The sequence below is a fragment of the Oryctolagus cuniculus genome, chromosome 8 (genome assembly GCF_051225735.1).
Source record: "Oryctolagus cuniculus isolate XC-2025 breed Fujian yellow rabbit chromosome 8, ASM5122573v1, whole genome shotgun sequence".
Classification (NCBI taxonomy): Eukaryota; Metazoa; Chordata; class Mammalia; order Lagomorpha; family Leporidae; genus Oryctolagus; species Oryctolagus cuniculus.
The window spans coordinates 132,505,210-132,528,954 of record NC_142874.1 but is presented as its reverse complement, the minus strand read 5'-3'; the positions used below and the strand labels follow the sequence as shown (position 1 = coordinate 132,528,954).

The 23,745-nt window shown below is 40.1% G+C and overlaps 1 protein-coding gene across 18 annotated transcripts in view; it reads left to right on the top strand.

Moving 5' to 3' along the window:
- Positions 1–23,745, top strand: part of ADGRL3 (adhesion G protein-coupled receptor L3) — an 868,573-nt gene that overhangs the window by 713,656 nt on the left and 131,172 nt on the right. The window lies entirely within an intron of this gene.

The following is a 23,745-nucleotide window of genomic DNA, read 5'->3' as shown; positions in this document are numbered from 1 at the left end:
TTTTATGAATTACCTCGATCCATCTTTGACATTTTTTTTGCTTTCTACAACTTATTTCACATACACATAAAAGCCCAATGGAATCTGAAATATCAATTGTAATAACTGACCTATAGTTTAGCAATTAACAGTTAATTGGGTAAGATTTTTAAGGATAAAATGAATCTCCTAAAAGTCACTATACCTGAATCCCAAGAGTTTTAACATAACAAAACAATTAAATCCAATATATTTTATTTTTTTTCACTTGGTTATATTTTAGATGGCACTAAAATCTTTGTTGGCTACCAAAAGAAAGAAATTGGTTTGTCATACTACATGCCATTTTCTTTTCTTGGGCAAAATACCTTCACTTAAGTAGAGTTTTTTTTAAGTTTTATGCCAGAAAAGATAAGGAAAGCTTGGGTTTTACATGCATATTAAGCTGCTACTATGATGTAATATCACCAGAACTGATCTGCCATGTGAAGATGGGCCAGCACAGACCGAATGACCAGCCCATGTCAACACAGGCAGCACTAATGGCCCTGCTGCTACCCTCCTGACAGGTGTCCCCTGATGCTTCAACACTTGATTAAGAATCATAATGATTTATTCGTAAGAATAAATAGGGGAGACCTAATGATTAAGAAACCAGTTAAAACACCCACATCAGAGTACCTCGGTTTGATTTCCAGCACCAGTTCTGATTTCAGTTTCTGATCAATGTGTACCCTGGGAGGCAGCAGTGATGGATCAGATAATTGGGTTCCTGCCTCCCCCGTGGGAGACCTGGATAGAGTTCCTAGCTCCTGATTTTGGCCTGGCCTAGTCTCTGTTGTTGTGGGCATTTGAGGAATGAACTAGGGAATGGGAGCTTTCTTCTATCGTCTGTCTGTCTCTGTCTCTCTGTCACTCAAATAAAGAAATGTAATTTTAAAAGATAGAATAAGTACATTGTGTAGGCAGTAGGTATGTGGGTATGTGCCCACTGTGGTGCAGAACAATTGACATGCATTCTTATTTAATATTCCTATCAGCTGCATGATAGAGTTATTGTAGTTTTTAATAGAAAATTTGGCCCAAGGAGAGTTACATGACTTTCACACTATCATGCAGTAAGTGAGAGGTCTCTGAATTCAGAGCTACATATCTGTGATGGAGAAACTTCTGCTCCTATTCCCTGAAACACTGCAGTGGCAGGGCGGGCTCATTTTTTGGTAGTAGGAGATAGGATACATAGTTTGGCTTATATTTATTGATTTTGTTTGCACTAAATTTCAGGGATGGAGTAGAGTAACACTCTTTTTGAGAATGTGGTCAAATGGCTGAGTGGTTATAATTTTGTATTGCTATATCAAAGTCAAGTACAAATACAATTTTTCTGAAGTCCTGTTATTTTCCAAGGAGACTTTGATAATCATCTTTGGGCATTTGGCAGAGTGGTTAAGATGCCACTTGGGATGACCACATTTAATAATAAAGTGCCTTAATTCAAGTCCTGGCCCCACTTCCAATTCCAGCCTCCTGCTAATGCAAACCTTGGGAGGAGCTGGTGATGGCTGAAGTGGTTGGGTCCTTGCCCTCAATGCAAGAGACCTGGTTTGAGTTCCTGGCTCCTGGCTTCTCTCTGGCCTACACCCAGCCATTGAGGGCATTTGGGGAGTGAGACTTTGCCTACAAAGTTGAGCTTTCTCTTTCTTACAAATAAATAATTTTTAAAACTAATTAATGGATACTGAAAATGTGGTTCATATATGTAAGGAAGTTCTGTTCAGCCACAAAAGGGATGAAATTCTATCATTTACAGCAACATACATGGAACTAAAGGTATTCTAGTACGTGAAGTCAGCCAAGTACAGAAAGACAAGTATTACATGATCTCACTCAAATGTCGGATATAAAATAATTGATCTCTTAGAAGTTTAGGGTAGAACTGTGGTTCCAAAGGCTGGGGCGAGATTAATGAGTACTGAGTTATAATTAAATAGGGCCAAATAGTTCTGTTATTGTATTGCATATTAGGGGGATTATAGATAATGATGTTATCTGATGCATTTCTCTACCAAAAGCTAGAAGAAAGGATTTTGATTTTTTTTTTTACCATAAAGAAATGTTAAATATTTGGGGAGGTAGATTATTTACGAGATTGAACATTATGTGCTATACTCAAGGGTAGGAACATTGCATGGTATTTTATGTGTCAGTTATAAATAAAAGGAAAAAATATCACGTTGAGAGAAGGAAAAGCAAGTAGAAAGTATGGTAACTCTGTGTGAAAAGAAGAACTGCCAAGTGTTTTCTGAAGTGGCTGTGCCATTTTACATTTCCACCAGTAAAACGTGAGGGTTCTGACTGGTAGCCTCCTTGCCAACATGCTATTATTCTCTGTCTTTTGGATGGTGACCATGCTAGCATGTGTGACTTGCAGAAGTTCTTGACTCTGGCCATGGGTTGAGGGCAGGGCAAGGGTTGGGAGTGTGAGCCATGATCCAGTAGACATCATATGTTTCCAAAGAGAGGTCAGTGGTCTAGTGAGAGCCTGGGGTTGGGGCATTGCCTTCAACTACATCAGAACACCTTGTTCTTTTTAAACACCTTGTTATTTTATAAATGTAACCACGACTTTTGTCTTTTGTTTTCATTTTTCAGCTTCAGATTGCCATACTTTATACAGTTATGTTTGTTATGCTTGTATACTTTTTTTTGGAAGGAACTATTAAGAATTACCAGTAAAAAATAATAAATAAAAATTTTAAAAAAGAATTGCTAGTGTCCATTTTTCACTGTGTCCAAAGCAGGACATTTTCCTAGTTAAGAAATATATTTTCATTGTTTCAGTAGTTTCTGTTGTCCTCATAAGCAATGTGTCCTCCTTGGGGCGTCTGTACTTGGCTTTGTTTAATGGGAAATATTCACATAGGTATATTTAAGAATCCATGAAATCTGAGCCATTCTTTAGAACCTGCTGTTACTTGCCTGGCCAGGTTGAGAACTGATTAGAAAAAACTGAGGGTTCCCGGGTTTGGTTCCTCACTCCAGCTCCTGACTTCAACTTCCTGTTAATGCACTCTCTGCAAGCAGGTGGTAGCTCAGATGCTTGGGTTCCTGCCACCCATGTGGGCCACCCAGGTTTAACTCTATATTCCTAGCTTCAGTCTGAGCCGATTCTGACCACTGTGGACTTTTAGAGAGGGAACAGCAGGTGGGCACTCTTTCTGTCCGTTTGTCCGTGTGTGTGTATGTGTGCCAAATAAAAGAGAATTTTTAAAAACCCCCTGCCAGACGGTGCCTTTCTTCCCTCTGCTCAGAAATCTGCAGTTCCTCACAAGGGTCTCGAAGCTGACTTTTGCTGCACTGCAGAGCCATGCCCTGTTGCTCTCTTCTGGCTCTCTCTGCACCTGCTGCACTGGCTTCCTAATCAGAACAAGCTGTCCCCACCTCAGGAAGTTTTTGCTCTCCCTGCTGGAATGCAGCTCTGCATATCTGCACAGCCTATTCCTGTACTACCTTCAGGGTTTTGTTCAGGTACCTCCTGAGTAATTCATTTCTTGGGTTCTTGTGTGAGTTGTTTTCCTTAGCATTTACCATCAGCTCATCACCTGACGCGCCTTATTCTCACCTCTCTATTATGCCACTAGAATTTTCACTGAAGAATAGAGGGCAGACTTTTTTTCTGTAATATGCACTGCTGTTTTTTCCTATGCTGATAAGATCACTGGACACATTTGCTCAACAAATTCCCCAGTATCTGTTTTACTGTTGCTGAGTGCAGCATGGTGTTTGCACAGTCCAGGGTAGCTATTGATTTTGCACAGCTGGTACCCAACACAGATTTCTACCATATTATTAAGGTAAAACAAACAAAATAAATAGAGTGAGCTAATTGTTGTTCCATATTGAAATAAGAGAATTTATTTGCAATATTTGGTAAACCTTAAGAAGCAGAATACTTGTTACTTTACATAAATAAAAGAAAGAGAAAGGAAGGAAGGAAGACTAGTATGTGTGTGCTCATTTGTTTTTGTTGTTTTTTTTTTTGCATCTATCAGGTTTCTAAATTTTTTTATTTTTTATATGTAGATTGAGAGAGAAAGAGACAGAAAGAGACAAAGAGAGAGCTCACATCTGCTGATTCACACCCCAAATGCCCCCAACGCCAGAGCTGGGCCAGAGTGAATTCAGGAGCCAGAATCTCCATCTGCATCTCCCACATGGGTGGCAGGGTCCCAGCTGCTGGACCCATAATCTGCTGCCTTCCAAGGTGCACATTGGCAGGAAGTGTGAAACTAATAGACCAGATGAATTAATCATGGCAGTGAGTGTTGCAAGAGAAGAGAAAGGAGTGTGGGACTGTGCCCTGGAGAACCATAATAGGAAGAGGTCAGGGAGAGGAAGAAAAACCAGTAGTAGAGACGAAAGAGCAGCTAAAGAAAGAGGGACCCGGAGAGTTGTTCTTATCGAAGGCGGAGGGAACAGTGTTAAATGCTGTTGAGTCTGCTCAGAAACGCTGACACAGCTTTTCAAGGATAAAAGAAACTTCAAATTTTGATGACTTAAAAAAAAATCTAACGCCTGGCTATCTTTATATCATCTATAATATTTAAACATTTTAGCTCATTCGTTGCATCTTTAGTTTTATTAATGCAGACTGTCTGTGAACCGAAGTTGCTACTTGCACCTTTGACACAGTGTAAATTGAATTATGCCAGTTTACTTGTGTGCCTTCGGTGCATGAGACAAGAAGGATTCTAAGCTCCATTTATACTGCTAGGAAGAAATTAATGAGTATTTTCAAGTTCCTTGTTCGGTCACTTAATTGGCTGTGTGACAAAGAGCTCCGTGGTGCATGTCAAACAACTTTCAGAGTCCTCTAATGATTTGCGATTTGCTTGACTTGTGATACTATTCTGTGTGGCCTGTCAGGGTGGATATCCTTGTTAAAGTGGCTAGAATAAATTGGCTAGCAGTGTGCATACAATATAGTATATTAACTACAGCAACAGGGAGTACTGTTAGCAGCTCTTTCAAGAGATTTCGATGTTTGCCCATAAGCATCAAAGCCAACCCAAACTTTCATTTAATATAATTAAAAGGACATCTGAAAGTAGTTTGAATCACAGCAGGTTCTTGTGGTTTGGTAACCCTTTGCTAAAACCCCGTGAACTTAATATATTTCACAGCTTGATAAATCTGTACTTGATTTATGTCAGTAAGGGAGCAAATATAAATCTGCCCCCTGAGTGTTTCTGCTACCCTGAACCTATTGTTAAAAGACATTGAGATCAAAGAAAATGACTTGCATCTACAAGACAGAGCCGTTTTCTTTAGATAAAGAGTGGTTACAGGAATCACCTCTTCTAAGTTGTAGTCATTAAGTGCTGCTACAAAGCAATCATTGAATCAAAAGACAGAGGAATCAAATATAATGTAAGCAGAGTAAATTGTACAGTATCATTGAAGAGGTTGAGCAGGTCATCTCCTAAATCTAAAAGCCCTCCAAAGACAATGACAGATGACGATGGAGATCATGCTTTGACGTGACGAGAACATCATTCTGGGGTTCTCCCAGGCTTTCCCTGGAGAATGTGTCAGGTTAGGGATGCCTACTTTACACAGTCATTTCTGCTGCTTCCATTTACAGAAAAAAGAAAATGTTCCTGTGGCTGCTTGCATGCTTCAGCAAGTAACCCTAATAGTGAGAAAAAAAACACCCTTCTCTTTTTAAATAAAAGAGATTTTCATCTAAAACAAAAATATTTTCTCTCTTCATCAACTTGTGTTCTCCTTTCTTGTTTAATTTCCTGATCAAAGCCTGAGTCATTACTTAATTGAAAAACTATATAAAGCCTGTTCTTATGCACCATTGATTTGTAAACATAAGGTTGTCATCAGAAAAGTTTTCAATACGTACACTATAGATAGATACAATTTCTGAGCAAATGCAAGAGAATGCACATCAGTTTGCATTGCTGTTTCTTTAATGGCTTTATGATCACATAGCTAACGAGAAGGAAAATGATATTAAAAACAGCATTGCAGATTTAAGCTCCTACTTTCTGAAACTATCATTAGCTTTTCTGGTACAGGTCAGAAAAGAAATGGAAGTTTTAAAGTGTAATTTGCAGTAAAGTAGTTGCCTGATGGCTTGGAACCAAACAAATGATTTTTTCAGGACTACTCCCAACAGTTACAAGTTTTATATTTTCCTTTCTCTAATGTATAAATTTTGTGCAATTGGTAGGAACAGAAACTTAACTATGGTAGCTTAGCTGTGGTGCAGGGCCCTCTTGCACATAAATAGCAAGTTCAGGATTAGCTTGAAAATGCCATGGAGTCATCAGTGAGGAAGGCAGCATCTGTGTCTCTGGTCCGTTGTCTTCAGCACATGGGCTTTTGTCCTCATGATGTCAAGGGAGATGCTTTGGTTCCAGTCATTGCCTCTTGCTAATCTCCAAACAGAAAGAAAGAAAAAGAAATGTAGCTAAAGGACTTCATTCTTTCCGGAACCCTCACCAACTATTTCTGATCATATCTCATTGGCTACCCTACTTGCATAGCTAAATGCTGCATGAAGAGATGTAGCTTCCTCGCTATATATATATATATATATATATATTATATATATATATAATCAATGATTCTGTGTCTGACACGAGTCATGTGAGCTATGCGCATTCTCAGATGCAACTAACTTTTTTTAAAATTTGTCACACAGTCACAAAACAGTGTTATTCTCCAGGCCTCAGATCAAGGGGTTGGGAATAACTTGTGGCAGATCCACACAATGAAGTAGAATTTCTCCGTGAAAAAGAATAAATTTGTAGACCGGATCACAAAGTGTATTAGGGTCATGATTTAGATCAACAAAAATTGATTCATCAGTCGATGAGATTGGCTGAATAAACTACACCAAGCAGAGGCAGATTCTAGCCACAAGGTGAGACAGAGTGTGTGTTGATTCAGAAAGACAGGTGTGATATCTTTTTTTTTTCCTAAAAATATAAAAATTTTATTTCTTTGGGTGGCAGAGTGACATAGAAACAGGGAGAGACACAGAGAAAAAGAGAGATATTTGATTTGCTGGTTCACTCCCCAGATGGCCACAGCAGCTGAGCCAGAGAGCTCTACAGTGGTCACATTTGTTTGTTTATATTTGTAAATATTTACAAGTCTTAGATGATCCACAAAAAACATTCAAAAGGAATTTTTGGGCAGGTGCTGGGGTTGCATTCAATAAATGGATTTTCAGGTTGTAATTTATATGTATATGTACTTCTGTTTTTCTAAATTTTATTTATTTGAGAGGCAGAGAGAAAGAGAGAGAGAGCATACGCTCCCATCTGCTGGTTTATTTCCCAGATGCCCAACAGGAGGCTGGAACTCAATCCTGGTCTCCCAGGTGGGTGGCAGAAAGCTAACTACTTAAGCCACTCCTGCTGCCTCCCAGGGTGCCCATTATCAGGAGGCTGTAACTAAGAGATGGGGCTGGGACTCTAACCCTGCACTCTGATATGGGATATGGCATCCCAACCCAGTAGCTTAACTACTAAGCCAAATGCCACTCCTGCTTTGCTGTTATTTTAACTGTTTACAAGCATGTCATTAAAAAAAAACAGCTAAAAGACATTATTTTTTGGAAGAGTTATAGATTTATCAAGTAGTGCAGAAGGTTCCCATGTACCTCCCCCTACCACACCCTCTATTAGTAACATCTTAACGTTGATACTGTTATGGTACACATTATACTTAGTAAACCTATATTAATATATTATTATTGACTATTGTAGCATATTCAGATCCCTTTAGTTTTTACCTATGTCAATTTTCTGGTTTAGGACCCAATCCAAATATCACATTACATTTAATTGACTCTGATGGCATGTGTCAACTTCTCAGACTTTCCTAGAGGCATGCCATTTTGAGAAACAAATACATTCCCATTAAAATACACTGAACACATATAGTTTAAGAAAAGTATAAATTATCGATTCATTTACCTAGACTGTCTTGTTGAGCTCTTATCTTCTGGGCACTGTTCCAGGTGCAGGCATTCAGGGGTAGGGACAGACAGGATTTCTGCCTTTATACAGCTCACGTCCTAGTACAGCAGGCTGAAGTTTGGGAAAGAAATAGCAAGTCAATCAATCAGTATCAAAGTAATAATGTGAGATGACGGCAGCCGTGCTATGTAAAGAATTGAAGCAGGGTCCTGTGATTAAAAGTGACTTCTTGGTGACTTCGGGATTGTGTGGATCAAGGAAGACCGTAAGGAGATGATGATGGAGCTGAGTCCTGGCAATTTGGGCCCAGCCATCCGCCTACCTGGAGAAACAGGTCACCCGGCAAAGGTAGGTAGTGGTTGGGGTGTTCTGGGAAGAGGAGAAAGAGCTCTATGAGTGAACTTCAGAAAATATGCAGAAAAAAAATGGAATTAAAAAATAAGATCACTTTGGTGCAAAAAAATTTTCGAAATCCATGCCTATTTTTTCATAATGCACATTTCCACATACTTTCTGGAGACATCTCCAATGCCTAAAGCAGTGGGTTAAGGAACATGGTGGTGGGGAGGCTATGGACCAGACACAAGAGCCTGAATGCCATGAAAACCTTTAACTGGGTCATGACATTGTGTTTTGCTTCATTTCCCTCAGATTCCCAGTTGTCACCTTTGTGTAGATGATTCTTGAAAGCCAGTGAACCAAATACTTCACATGTTTCCAAATTCTTCTGTTAATTCACTCCCTGAATGCCGAGTCAGGTTTTAAAGATGCAAGTCTTTAAATCATGACTTGACCAAACAAGTTGTCTGTCCATTTTTTTGTCTTTGGACCTTTAGGAAAAAAAAAATCCTTTTTTTACACTACAGTGTTTGAATATCAGTTTCCTCTGGCTAATTTCTCACACCTTTAAGGGGCCCGCCTTCATCCTTCAGTAAGTACCCATGTACTTTACAGTCTGTGCCTCTGTGCCTTTGTAGTCACAATACCTCTTGCTTGGACTAATTCTAGATTTGCTCTCAATTCTCCTTTTCTGCGTGTCGGGAGCTGACTTATCTGTCAACACCCACTTCACATATCAGTTTCTGGAAGGATGCATTCTTTGTCCCTCTTAGTCTGGATAAATGCCCTCTTGTGTGAACTTAAAACACTCAGTTTTTGCAATTATCAGACTGTATTTTAATATCTTTTCACTCTTCTCTCACTGAGCTGCTTGGAAGGGAACAGTGCCACTTTTACTTCTAAATCCTTAGGACCTTTTCAGTTGTACTCAGCACATACTAAATAATCTCTAAATATTTACTGTTTAATTGAACTCTTCTGCTATGTCCACTACAGCAGGAATCCTGACACTTGCCAGTACTCAGCGATCGCCAGTCCCTCTTCCCATTCTGTTTTCAGTCTACCTCCTCAGGCTTTTGTCCCCATGACTTCACAGAAACTGCAGTTGAGGTTCCCAATGGCTTCATTCTTCTAAACCAGTGGTTGCCAGTTAAGCCTTCACTTCTTTGGCCAACCAGAAACACCCAACTCAGTTGATCACTCCCTCTTCTTTGATACTCTCTCTTTAGTTCTTGATTTTCCTCCTACCCTACACTTCCTTCCAGCCTGCTCTTCTGGGTCCTCCACTTCTCCCCAAAGCCCTCAAATTTGGAATACCCCCAGCACAATACTTGGTCCTTGTTTTCTTTTTGCACGGTCATTCCCTTGATTTAAGTACCACCAGGATGCCAGTGAATCACAAGTGTTATTTCCAGCATGGACTATTCTCGTCAACCCCAGACTTAATGTTCCAGCTAGTGTCTCAGTATCTTCTCTTTGTTGTCAAATGGCACCTCCTCATCATCCCACATCTTCTGTGTCCATACCGAATTCCTGATCTTGACTTGCAAATCATTCTCATCTCCAGCGATGTGTTTCACTGCCCACCTTTATTGTTTTATTTCAGTGGACTCCAAACCATGCCTTTTAAGATGTGGCAAATGCTTTGCCTGTCCCACCTGAGGACTCTTGCTCTGGCCTGTTCCTTCTGTTTCCAGTGCTTTTCTTCCAGATGTTTGCCTGGCTACCACCCTCAACTCCATTGTCAGTTCTCAGTGGTTACCTCTTCAAAGAGGCCCATCTGGACCATGCTATTTATTTACATTATTCCTAAAATTCTTGATAAACATATAACAATTCTGTATTTTGTGTTGCACAATATAGTATTTCAACACATATAACCCAGTACAAATTGGTCAAATCAGGTGTCTAGCTTCTCCATTTCCTTACGTTATTTGGAGCCTACCAGCTGTTCTCTTCCAGTTCAGTATGCAACATAATATATGCCTTTTTTTTTTTTTTTTTGGACAGGCAGAGTGGACAGTGAGAGAGAGAGACAGAGAGAAAGGTCTTCCTTTTGCTGTTGGTTCACCCTCTAATGGCCACCACGGCCAGCATGCTATGGCTGGCGCATTGCACTGATCTGAAGCCAGGAGCCAGGTGCTTCTCCTGGTCTCCCATGCAGGTGCAGGGCCCAAGCACTTGGGCCATCCTCCACTGCACTCCCGGGCCACAGCAGAGAGCTGGCCTGGAAGAGGAGCAACTGGGACAGAATCCGGCGCCCCGACCGGCACTAGAACCCTGCGTGACAGCGCCGCTAGGTGGAGGATTAGCCTATTGAGCCGCAGTGCTGGCCATAATGTATGCCTTTGTGAACTATAGTCCCACCACTGTGTTGTGGAACACTAGAACTTAATACATCTATCTGGCTGTGTTTTGCTGCCCATTATCTCACCCCACTTTGTTCTCTCTCCCTACATCCTTCTCAACCTCTAAGAGTTACTATTTTAAGTTCAGATCAGCTATTTTCTACACTATATCTAAGAGAGAGCATGTGGTATTTGTTTTACTGTGTCTGGCTTATTTTACTTAACATAATGGCCTCCATTTCCAATCCATTTTGCTGCAAATATCAGGATTTCAGTCTTTTTTTGTGGCTGAATGGTGTTCCATGGTGTAGGTACACCACTTATTCTTTACCATCCATCTATGGATACCTGCTTCAATCACATATCTTCCTTGTTGTGAACAGTTGTGTATAAGGAATGTGGAAATGCAGCAATCTTGTTGACATGCTGATTTCATTTCCTTTGGGTATATTCCCAGAAGTGAGGCAGCCAGGTCATATGGTCAGTTTTTATTCTTTTTGGATAACCTCCCTGCAGTTCTCCATAATGGCTATATTAATTTGCATTCCCACCCACAGTATGAAAGAGTTCCCTTTCATCCACACCTTCCCCAGTATTTGTTATTTGTTTATTTTGCATTCTTGAAAATAGCTGGAATAAGATGATACTTCACCACGGCTTTGATTTGCTTCAAGTGTCGTATTTAGGACTACAAGCCACCTTTTCTCCAGTTCTACCCCTGAATCCCTATACCTTTCCCACTTTACCCATTTTCCTCTTATTTTACTTGGGAGTTTCTAATTCCTAATGTTGTTTACTGTATTATTTGCTTCACTTGCCAGAATGTTCAGTTCCAAGACTGTTTTTTCTCTGCTTTGTTTAAAATGTATCCCGAGCTTAGAATACTGTTCATTCCTTTTAAATGCTCAAGAAAAATGCTCTGAAGTAATGATACCTAACACTGGACTGATTGTACCTTAAGGCAGTTATCTCTGTGATTTGTAGTTTATAATCATTACACCAGTTGCAGAGAAACAAAACAAGAAAACAAGAGCACTCACTGTTACTAGTTCAAGGAGAAAAGCTTTCTGGGTGCTCTCCTGATTGAGTTAATTTCAGGTCTCCTGGAAGCCTTTCTTAGACCTCCGTGATGCCATCCTTTCCTGGCCGGGAGCTTTCATCTCTGTCGTTGGCTAGTCTCGCCTCATTTTCCTCGCTATGTTAACAGTGCTTCTGTGCCATCAGTTCTCCTTCTACTCCGTTTATCTGGGTGATGTTATACCTACCAGTGTCTTCAATAAGCCTTCTTCATTTCATGAGGCCTAAGCTTCATGCCTAGAACGAATATTTTATGTGAGTTTCAGGACCATCTAGACCTTTCTAATTGGTGACACTCAGATAAGTTACATTCAAAATAGGCAAGTTTAGAGTCATCATGTCTCACACACCCTTCCCTTCCAAATACACCACACACATACTGACACCATTTACCTCTTTAAAATTTTTTTATTTATGTTATGTACTTGTGAGGCAGAGTGATAAAGAGAAAGACATTCATACGAGAGGTATCTTCCATTTGTAGATCTACTCCCCGAATGCCCATAATGGCCAGGGCTGGGCCAGACCGAAGGCATGAACTGGGAACTCCATCCGGGTCTCGCACTTGGGGACTTTGGCCGTCACCTGCTGCCTCCCAGGATCTGCGTTAGCAGGAAGCTGGGAATAGGAGTGAAATGGGTACTCAAACTTTGACACTCCTGTATGAGGTGCAGGGGTCAGTGTCTAACTACTGTGCCAAATGCTTGTCCCCCACTACCTTTTCAAGAACAAAAATTTGCTTTTCTTCTGCTATTCACATTTTAAGTGAGTTCTTTCTCACTGCCTTCCTGCAGATCTGTATATTGTGTGCCTTTATTTTCCTCATCAGCCAACTTCAAAAAGCTGAGAAATCATTTAGAATATCTTGGCACACTCTACTTTCTCCATCTCTGGAGTCAGAATGCATGGATTCAAACCCTTGTTCTATCCCATGTTAGCCCATGTTTTCTCATTGTATGATGAAGATAACAATAATCTCTATTGTACTGTGTTAACCGTGAAAAATAAGAGTTAATGCATGTAAAGTGCTCATATTGAGATCAGGAGTTCACTCAACAAATATTGACCATTGGAACATGTATCACTTCCCTACTTTAAATGTGTACAAGGTTGCCTTTAGATCCGTATTCTATTTTAAGGCTGTGTGTTCGGTTTTCATAAATTATCTCTGCCCCTATTAGCTGCCATCTTGTGTTACTGTCTCTTGAACACCAGTTCTCTTTGCCTTTACAGAGAATCATGAAGACAACACCATGTCAAATGATCTGACTGTTGTTTTTGGCCCTTGTTTATATTCCTGTGGAACTGTGGTCTTTTTACTTTTTACTTGTTGAATATTATGGTTAGTAGTGCATTAAGCCTGTGAATATAGAGTAGATTAAAATTGTGTTTTTGCAAAAATGCAAAAAATGGTCCCATATGGGAGGTCCAGATGAGGATCCTGGCTTCGGATTGGCTCAGCTCCAGCCATTGCAGCCATTTAGGGAGTTAACCAGTGGATGGAACACCGTTCTTCAATCTCTTTGTCTGTAACTCTACTTCTCAAATAAATAAAAAAAATCTTAAAACAAAAAAGAGAAGTATGGTTATCTTCCTAAAATTGTACCTATGAAATCTGTTCTCGTTCCAGTAATTTCTTTTTATGTTCTCAGAAAGAATTAAAAGATAGTGTGCACTTTCCAAGAACTTTTTTTTTTCTGTTTGTAGAATGCAGCCACTCTATCAGAAGCCAGTGAGTCCTCAGGATGCCCAACAAGGGTGGGAGACAATAGGTCTTGAGAAAGAAGCAACCCTAGTGTGAATTTTCATTGTATTGCAGTAGAGACTAATGTGTGCCTGATAACCTAGTGATAATTTGTAAGGACAGGAATGCATGAAATTTCTAGGAAGCATATAACGTTAACATTGAAATAAACCATTGAGGAAATCTTTATAATGAATGAAATGTTGACCAGAGTCTCCTTAAAAAGCCTTGTTCTATTTTGAAAGACTAACAATGAAGTTTTAAAATCAAGAGAAAAGTAAAATCAGTGTATTCACTTGGATAATTAAGAATCACTTGCTAGCATTTATATTTTAAATGCCTGAACTAAAATGAACCAAATTTTCAAAGACAGCTCATGAAAACCTATACAAGGGCTTGTTTCATTTGAATTAGCAATAAGTGAATTAGAATAAATATTCCATTGCAGATGCGGTTAAGTTTCCCCCGCCTCCTGTATTGACCATTTCTGCCAGGCCATAGTCTATACATGTGCATCCTTGTTGCCCCACTGAGGAATCTGAAATGCATTTAGATTTTAAAACGACAGCTCAGCTGGTACAAGCACAGGTTCCCCCTCTCTCCCCCCTTAAGATAGGGCGGCAGTAACAGCCGGAGATACTCATTTCTTTGATCCAGAATAAAGAACTCCTTCAGGGAGCTGTTATTTTCCTGGTCCTTTCTACCGTATTGTGTAAATTATTTTTTATTGCTATAACTCTTTGCCAGTTATGATAGGGATTTCTGTACAGGAAATATTCCCCAGGCATGCCTAGTCTATTTGTGTTTCCTGATCACATAGTGCCATGGATTTTCTTTTATTTTTTTCCTCCCTTCTTCCTTCCCTCTTTCCCTTCTTTACATCCTTTCCTTTTTAAACTCTAACTTACTATTTATCCAGGCAAATTATGCACTTAGACCACAAGGAGAATTTGGGAGAGGTTTTGGGCCTACCAGCTAAGACACTGCTTGGGATGCCCACATCCCAAGTTGGAGCGCTTGGATTCAAGTCCTGCTTCTGCTCTGGATTCTGGCTTCAAGCTAGTGTGTACCCTGGGGGGAGGGGCACAGTAGTGGCCCTCAAATAGTTGGGTCATTGTCACTCATCTGGGAGACGTGGATTGAGTTCCAGGCTCCTGGCTTTGGCAGACCCCAGCCTCAGCTGTTGCCAGCATCTCAGGAGGGAACCAGAGGATGAGAATTCTCTCCTGTTCTTCTGCTTTTCAACTAAATGAAATTTTAGAAGATTCAATTAAAAAGAGAAACAGACAAGTAGATCCTAAAGCATGTATTTCTTATCCCGAGTAGCTTTTTGAAGCCCTCTTCATACCCAGACGTGGTTGGCAACTCTCTTTGAAATCTAGTCTTCATTCTCCAGTCTGGTCACTGAGCCCCATAACTCCACAGTTAGGAGCTTTTTCAGTTCATTCAATGGGCCTATTCCCTTGGTTCTCTGTGCCTGTAAATATATCGTGTATCCCTTCCCTCTCTAATCAGTGTTGAACTTGAACTTGGTATTCACCTACTTCATGGAGCCTTTCCAATACAGAATGCAAACTCTGTGTTTCCATTACTGTAATGCCCGATATGTTGGATTTTAATTGCTCATTTATTTATTTGGGCTCACTATATTATCATTGTGCAGGAAGAGAGGCACCTGTCCTTCTTGCTGCATCCCAGTGGACACTGCACAGTGAAGGTGCTTAATTGATATTTGTCATATGAGTATTGAGTTAGTAAGAGGGTTGAGTCAAGTCTACAGCTCTATGTTCAGTTCCTTTAGCACAATATAGATCTACTTAACCACATTCTATCATTTCACTGTAAACAGAACTAGATTTTAAAGGTGAAATAATTACCTGCAGTTTGCCAAAATAGTACTCTTATAAACTCTAGGTGTCTCAAGTAGGCAGCCTTCTCTATGAAAAAAATTTTTTTAACCTTGTTCTATTGTTAAAGGTCCTTATTATTGTATTAAGGTCAGGTGTGTTATACAATTTAATTTTAATTAGGACTTGAAAATGCCAACACTTCACCGTAATATAAAAGGGAGTTCAGAGATTAGTAGTTTTTATATGCTTAATAACATTAAATGACAGTGGTTATAAAATGAATGCCAGGTTTATTGATCAGATGTGTAAATATCAGTCATTCTACGTGACTTCTAATAAAAAAAAAACACTGCAAGTTATAAACTGTTTTGAAGACTCTTCCAACATTTGACCTTTAAAATTTTGGTTTGAATCAATATCTAAACATAGAGTGGAGTATGGAGTGCTCTCTTTAGTAATGATTTTAAACTTTTGCTGTATTTTATTTTATTCTCAACTGAAAAAATTATATTAAGAAGCTTTTTCATTCTTTTTCAGAATCATTGCAGTCTATATTGAGAAATTTTGATGCATTCAGAACATATCAAAAACAAAGAAGTAAACTTTGTAAAATATATAACTACCTAGTTTTTGAAAATGTCAGCAATTTATTAGTTTACATTTATCTACTCATGAAGTAATTGTCCTTAGTTTTCAAAGAACAGTTACTTCATGAGTAGATAAATGTTTGATTTTGAATATTTGATTTTTTTTTTTTCTGTCAGCTTGCTTATTCCTTCAGTTTCAGATTTCTTCTAAAGAGCCCAGGAAAGTTTATTTATCTTTTACTGTCTAACTCAAAAGCAAAGGCCTTCTGGGATCTTTTTTTTTATCTCTACCAAGGATCAATTTCTTTATGTCACAGTGTTGTGGGCTTTAACTCTATTTGGTGTGGTCTTTCTGGCTTCATGCAAAGGCGAATTGGAGACTTCATTTTTTCTTTCTCTTTCCTAACCTCATCTAGCAAGAATGTCTTCTCTAGTTCTTTGCACATTATATGTATTCAATGAAATCTTGCTGATCGACTTTGAAAATTAGCTTTGGTACACTTGAAAACATTTTGGGAAACTCTTTGTAAAATGCATTGTGATGCGGCCGGCACGCGCTCTGGCGCAGTGGGTTAAACCACTGCCTGCAGTAGCAGCATCTCATATAGGCACTGAAGTCCTGGCTGCTCCAGGTCTGATCCAGGTCCCTGCTAATGCACCAGAAGGCGACAGAACACGTCCCAGGTACTTGGGCCCCTGTACCCACATGGGAGACATGGAGGAGGCTCCTGGTTCCTGGCTTCAGCCTGACCCGGCCCCAGCCCACGTGGCCATTTGGGGAATGAACAATGGATGGAAGATCTGTCTCTGTCTGTGTCTCTGTCCCTCTCTCTGTCTCTCTGCTTCTCTTTCTTTCTCTCTGTAACTCAAATAAATCTCTTAAAAATGCATTTTTATGCATGGGGGTCTACATTAGCAACAGCAACGTTCATTTCAGCTTTTCTTCCTGCAGACTCTGATGGTTACCTTAATCAACTCTCATTTTGCCTGTCTTCCTTCCAAGTCATGGTAATATCTGAACACTTCAGTTTTTTAGATGACATTTAGGGGAGCAATGGAAAAACGTCTAAAGAAATAAAGATGCTTTCAGGTTTCCATGGTGTAGTGTAGTATTTGTCATGAATGACTTGATAACACATGCAAGTCATCTTTGTGTAATGAGTGTTAATGAGTACACAGGATGAATCAAGGCACAAATTTACTCTGGGAAAACATATCACGATCTTTCCCCTGAAGACATCATAGGTGAATGAGAAAGCCAAACACAAATATGGATGATCCTATTAAAGATGAATAAGTAGCAAAATGAGCATGCCTTGGTATAAATATTGTGTCCCCTGGTAAATCACATGTGTTCATACTCAATCCTTTGTGCAGTGGTGTTGGGAGGTGGGAATGTGAAAGTGAGAGCTCTCAGCCGGCGCCGCAGCTCACTAGGCTAATCCTCCGCCTTGCGGCGCCAGCACACCGGGTTCTAGTCCCGGTCGGGGCGCCGGATTCTGTCCTGGTTGCCCCTCTTCCAGACCAGCTCTCTGCTGTGGCCAGGGAGTGCAGAGGAGGATGGCCCAAGTACTTGGGCCCTGCCCACAAGGAAGACCAGGAGAAGCACCTGGCTCCTGCCATCCGATCAGCGCGGCGGCCATTGGAGGGTGAACCAACGGCAAAGGAAGACCTTTCTCTCTGTCTCTCTCACTGTCCACTCTGCCTGTCAAAAATAAATAAATAGAAAGAAAGTGAGGGCTCTCAACAATGGGATTAGTGCCCTTATTAGAAGAGGCCCAGAAGAGTTTGTCCCATCCATCCTGCAGGAATGAAGAAACCAGACCGTGCCAGGCACCGAACCTGAATCTGCTGGTGCCTTGATCCTAGAACTCAGCAGTAACTTTCTGTTGTCTATAAATTGCCCAGAGTAGGGTATAGCAGCCCAAGCTAAACAGGACAGCCATTTTTGGTACGGAAACTCTTGAAATAATGATTCAGAAAAATAACAGCTATTTATGAGGTTTGGTCCTTGGTAGATACTCCGTCCTCTTATATAAATAAAACCAATTCCTTCCGAGGTCTTTTTTTCTGCAGAATGCAAATGGGGAAAACTGACGGAAGTATGAATCTTCACTGGCTAATAATCACTTATCTACGAGTTGCTAAGCCCTCTTCTGGACCCCCAGTCTCATGAATCTTGCCTTCTCTTCAGTGAGAGATCCAAGACAGTTTTCTTGGTTAATAATATACGAGACACTGCTGGGTAACAGGTCGTGACACAAAGAACATAGAGCAGGCAATAGACCTAAGGGGGGGGGGTGGATTTTGTTTTGCTTATGGAAGACCTCGTGGAGCACGTGGAGCTTGAGCTCGTAATTAATAAGCTCATCTGCAGAAACATGCAGTGGTGGCAAAGCGAGGCGTCTTCCACAGGACATCCCTTCTCTTGAGCTTCCGTTGTGGATTTCAAGGGAAGGGAGAGAGTGAGAGAGATTTACTGCTCACCTGGCCGAGAAGCACCAGCGCTGTGCTTTGCATCATGGATTCTTGAGTGTCCTCTGGCTGAGGAATCTTAGGCTGTCTCACAAGCGCATCCTCTTGGGATAACTGCAGAAGTTGTCATGATGACGATATGCGACTATTTTCCACCAGAGTTCTTTTAAAGATGTTATAACAAAAAAATAAAATTTTCCTTTTAAAAATATGTTAAGTGTATGACATCCTTAACAAACGTATAGTTATATGCTCCGAGTAAAACTAGTAAAATGAATTTGCCTAAGGTCTGAATTTAAGGATAAGAGCTGCAATAGTGTGTAGTAAAATATATATCCAGAGGGATATGGTGTGTCTATGATCCTGGTATAATTCTAAATGACTTTTGACTCTCTAATTTATATTTGATTTTTAGAAGCAATCAAAAGGCACTTAGAGTGTAGACAGTAAATTGTATAATGAAAAGGATAATGGCCACCCCTGCCTACCCTCAAATTGAAACACTGTGACACTTATTTTCTTGTGTAGTTCACGGTTTGATGAATGGTGGGAAAACAGGATTTGTCCTAAGGCAGGCTGAAATTTGGTGGCAGAACTAGAATGCAAATTTCCCACGCCCGGCTCATTCTCAGGTTCTAGGGCTTTACTGAGGATGATGAAGTGAGTTAATATTTAGCTTCTGGCAAAGATATTATTGATGCACTTTCCTTTTCAACAGTTTAGATTATTTTCATCTTTAAATAGCAAAACCATAGGTGATTTTTTTTCCTCTCTTACCTGAAGTGAGGCATTATGATGAGAATAAAAAAAATTATGTAAGATACATTTAGGGCTAACTTTATTTTGTTCCAATTTCGGGTGCACATTTCAAATCAGAAAAGAATTTATAGCAGAAAAGAGAAATCAATGAGAACTGTCGGACCTTAAAGAGATATTCCCAGATGTTTCAGTGTCTGCTTCAGATTTTATCAAATTCACTGTATGTTTTCCATCCAACTTGGGTTCCAAATATATTTAAGCTCATTTCATTGTAACCAAATGTAATGAAAATCAACCTGTTTTTTAAATAGATGATGCAAAGCTAGTGAAAATAATGCAAATAGCTAACTTTAGAAAAAATTATGGCATCATCCTTTTTGTGTAAAATTTACAAATGCATAATGCGCAGATGTATAAGAAAAGCCCGAATGCAGATATTCATTGCCATTGTGGAGTTGTGACTGTTTGCCTGACCTTTGCTTTGCTGGTAACAGGGACATTTCAGCATCCTTTAGGAAATGCAAACAGTGTATATTGAGCACAAAGCAGATAAGATGGACTTTGTTCAAGCCTCGAGGCTCCAGTTACTTGAAGCTTCAGGTAGTGTATTTCTTCAGAGTTGAGTTGTGTCGGAGGTCACATTATAAAGATTGCATTTCAGAAGAGCTATTCCTTGCAGATCTCACTTTAATGTGGCAATTTAGCAAGTCTCGGATGTGATTTGTCCTTAATATCGCTGGATGGTGATGTCAAATGAAAATAAAAATAAGATTATACCTTGAGCATTTATTATGAGCCAGGAAATGTTATGAAACGATGATTTCTCTCACCTGCACTTTACAGTTGAGGTTCGGGGATGTTAAGTAACTTTCCCAATGTTACATAACCAGTGAGAGGCAGGGGTCAGGTACTGCTGCAGTGGCTGTGGCTCCAAATCCCACTCCCAGATGTTAACACCGCAGAATACTGTTACTCAGTCCCTGGGTTCAGATTTCTTGCTGTTACACTTGGGCAATCATGACTGGGTTATCATTAAGCAAAGTAAATGGATCTGAAATTTGTATAACAACTCACCAACTCCCAGGCCCTAGAGCCATATTTTAAATCTACTGTTTCTTTAATAATCCTGGAAATTATTTAGTCTTTAATATAGAGCTTCTCTGAAGATTATACCTTATTGGAGAGGATGCAGTTATGCAAAATGTATTATAAATTTATGGAATGCCAGTGTTGCAGGTGTTGTCTTAATCCACTGCACCACAGTGCCAGCCCCCAGAATTTATTATGGTGAAAAAACGTTGACCTTCAACTTTCAATTGCAGTAAGTTTATTTACATTGGTAATATAATTAATAAGGTAAATTAATATCTGATGCCTTTGAATCATTTGCTGTCAGTTCAAACGCAGAGCTTTGGTCTCTTGTAAACATGTAAACAGGTTCCTGAATTTAATTAAATAATTAAATTGATTCTGCCAAACTTTTTTATGGAGTCTTTTAGGAATTCTCTATATAGGATCATATCATCTGCAGATAGTGACAATTTTACTTCTTCATTTCCAATTTGGATTTTTTTTTTATTTATTTATTTTGCCTACTTGCTCTGGCTGGACTTGCAGTACTACCTTGAATAAGAGTAGCAAGAACAGACACACTTCCCTTGTTCCTGTTCTTAGAGGAAAAGCTTCTAGATTTTCATTGTTGACTACAGTGTTAGCTGACGTTTTTTCCTATTGGACTTTTTATGTTGAGGTAATTTCCTTTTGAGAGGTGTTGCATTTTATCAGATGCTGTTTCTGCATCTGTTGGAAAGAACCTGGGATACTGTCCTTTGTTATGTTAGTGAAGTGTATCACATGAATTGATTTTTCTATGTTGAACTATTCTTGCATTGTGGGGGTAAATTGCACCTGATCATGATATGTGGGCCTTTTCATGTGCTCTTGGATTTAGCCTGCTGGAATTCCACTGAAGATCTTTGCATCTGTGTTTGCTGACATGGCCTGTGGTTTCCTTTTCTTGCAGTCTTCACCTGTCTAGTATCAGAGTCATGCTGGCCTTCTAAAACCTGCTTAAAAGCATTCCTTCCTTTCGACTTTTTGGAAGAGCTTCAGGGAGTTTTTGTTAGTTTTTTTTTTTTTTTGACTTATTTATTTATTTGAAAGGCAGAGTGACAGAGAGAGAGGGAGAGAGGGAGAAAGAGAATCTTCTATCCGCTGATTTACTCCCCAAATAGCCACAGCAGCCAGGGCTGAGCCAGGCCGAAGCCAAGAACCAGGAACCCATCCTTGGGTCTCACATGTGGATGGCAGGGACCCAAGTGCTTGAGCCATCACCTGCTGCTCCATGTGCATTAGCAGGGAGCTGGGTGCGAAGCGCCCACTGCACTCCAGGGCCACCCCTTCTGTTAGTTCTTCTCTCAGTGTTTGGTGGCCTTCAGCACTGAAGCTCTGGCCCTGGCACTTCCTTGTTGGGAGGGATTTGGTCTGTTTCTTTACAATTTAACCTTGCAGTAGTATCTTTTTTTTTTTTTTTTTTTTTTTTTGGCAGGCAGAGTGAGAGAGAAAGGTCTTCCTTTTCCATTTCCATTGATTTCCCCCCAAATGGCTGCTACGGAACTGAAGCCAGGAGCCAGGTGCTTCCTCCTGGTCTCCCATGGGGTGCAGGGCCCAAGCACTTGGGCCATCCTCCACTGCACTCCCTGGCCACAGCAGAGAGCTGGCCTGGAAGAGGAGCAACCAGGAATAGAATCCGGTGCCCCAACTGGGACTAGAACCCGGGGTGCTGGTGCTGCAGGAGGAGGATTAGCCTAGTGAGCTGCCCAATAGGATCTTATCTAGAATGTTTTTGGAGTTGACCACAGTTGTTCTTTTTTTTTTTCTCAATTTGCCTGTTTTGGTCAAAAGACAAATTAAAGCAGCAATAATAATCCCCAGTAAATTTTACCTGAGGTAAGATTTAAGTCACTCAGTATGAGTGTTGAGCAATTACTCAGATTTTTAGCCGTTAAAACGACTGCCTTATAGAGACCAGAGCGACTTGTTGCTGCCCGTGGGCTGTTCGGAGCATGTGGAATGCATTCAGGGGATCTTCTAAAGCCGGACACAATACTTCTTTGCATGCAAGAGCCCTGAGTCCTCTTTCTGGCTGCAGAAAATGTATAATGTGTTTGTTTCCTAACTGGCACCTCTTTTTTGGCATGTCCTGTTGGCATTACACTTACAGAAAACTTCCTGGAAAGCAGTTCATTTTGTTGTGATCGGAAATACTTTTGTCTGGCTCCTGGGTCTTGCTTTAAACTCAGAATAAATGACAGAGCTAAGCGCCCCTTGAGAAAATGTCCTGTCTTGAAGCTCACGAGGGATGGTTGTGGCTTGATTGTGGTTTTGGAGTTTTTGAATGATGCAAAGTATGCAATTGTGAGTGGGACTAATTTACTAAAAAGTCCACTGATGTTGATTTTTGGTCAGAATTTGGAATAGTTGGGAAAATGTCAAGAAAAACAACTTTTGTCGAAAGGTGAATTAGTTTTTGAAGCTGGTGTTAATTGGCAGCCAAGGTGTTTCATTATGGGGCTGCATTTTTAACAGTTCTTACTTGGTTACTATGAAAACACCAGCCACAAGAAAACACTACAGTGTAAAGAATATTTCTCTCCTATCTCCCAACCCCTCTGCCAAGGTGTCAATAAGGTGAGTCCTCTTTTAAAATGTACCTGCTGCTTAGAAACTGTGTCTGTGTTGGCTGTTTATTCTCCTTTATTCCTGGAGTAGAGGCATATTTCATAATGAACCGGTTCGGGAATGATCACTCTCAAACTGCAGGTGTTATATTTTCCTATTTTGCAATTCTCAGTGTTTGAATGAAACTCAAGACCTTATCGGGAGACCTGTTTTTCCTTTGTGACCCAGAGCATAAAGCAAACCGCAGGAAATATATAAATTGTAACTACAGAGATGATTCTTTTCCATGAAGCAATGAGAAATGTGGAGTTTTCTCTCTATGTGTCCTGTACCTACTGATGATTTTTTTTCTTAAGAAGAAACACCTGAGGGCCAGAGGTAGTGAAGTTTATTACTCTCCCCAGCAGTAAACAGCATGAAGAAGGTTTCTGTCCATATGTAACTTACCCAAAGCCCCTGGGAATATGTATGCTTTGATAGTTTCCCCGTTCTGACATTCTGCTACCTGGCTAAAAAGAACCAAGCAAAAGCCTTTGGTTTTCTCTGCGAGTCTTCAGCCTACAGGCGACACATTCTTGTATTGTCCTGACTATAATCGTCCTTTTAATCTCTGTTGTGTTCAGCATCTGTGTGTATGGTGATGTGTAGGGAAAAAAAGAAACCAATTTTCTGCAGGTGATATGGTAAAATTGTTGATTTAAATAACACGTCAATGATTCCTGAGCCAAATAATTTAATTACGTAATCACAGTGTTATTGAATCCTGGGCTATTGATTCTAAAGAGGAAGCATGGCTCTATTTATTGTCCTTCAAAACAAAAACAGGTTTTCCCCTTGCCTTGCGAAGTCTCAGCTAGGGTTTTACAGAGCAAAATAATGAATGCTTCTGCTGCAGCATGTCAC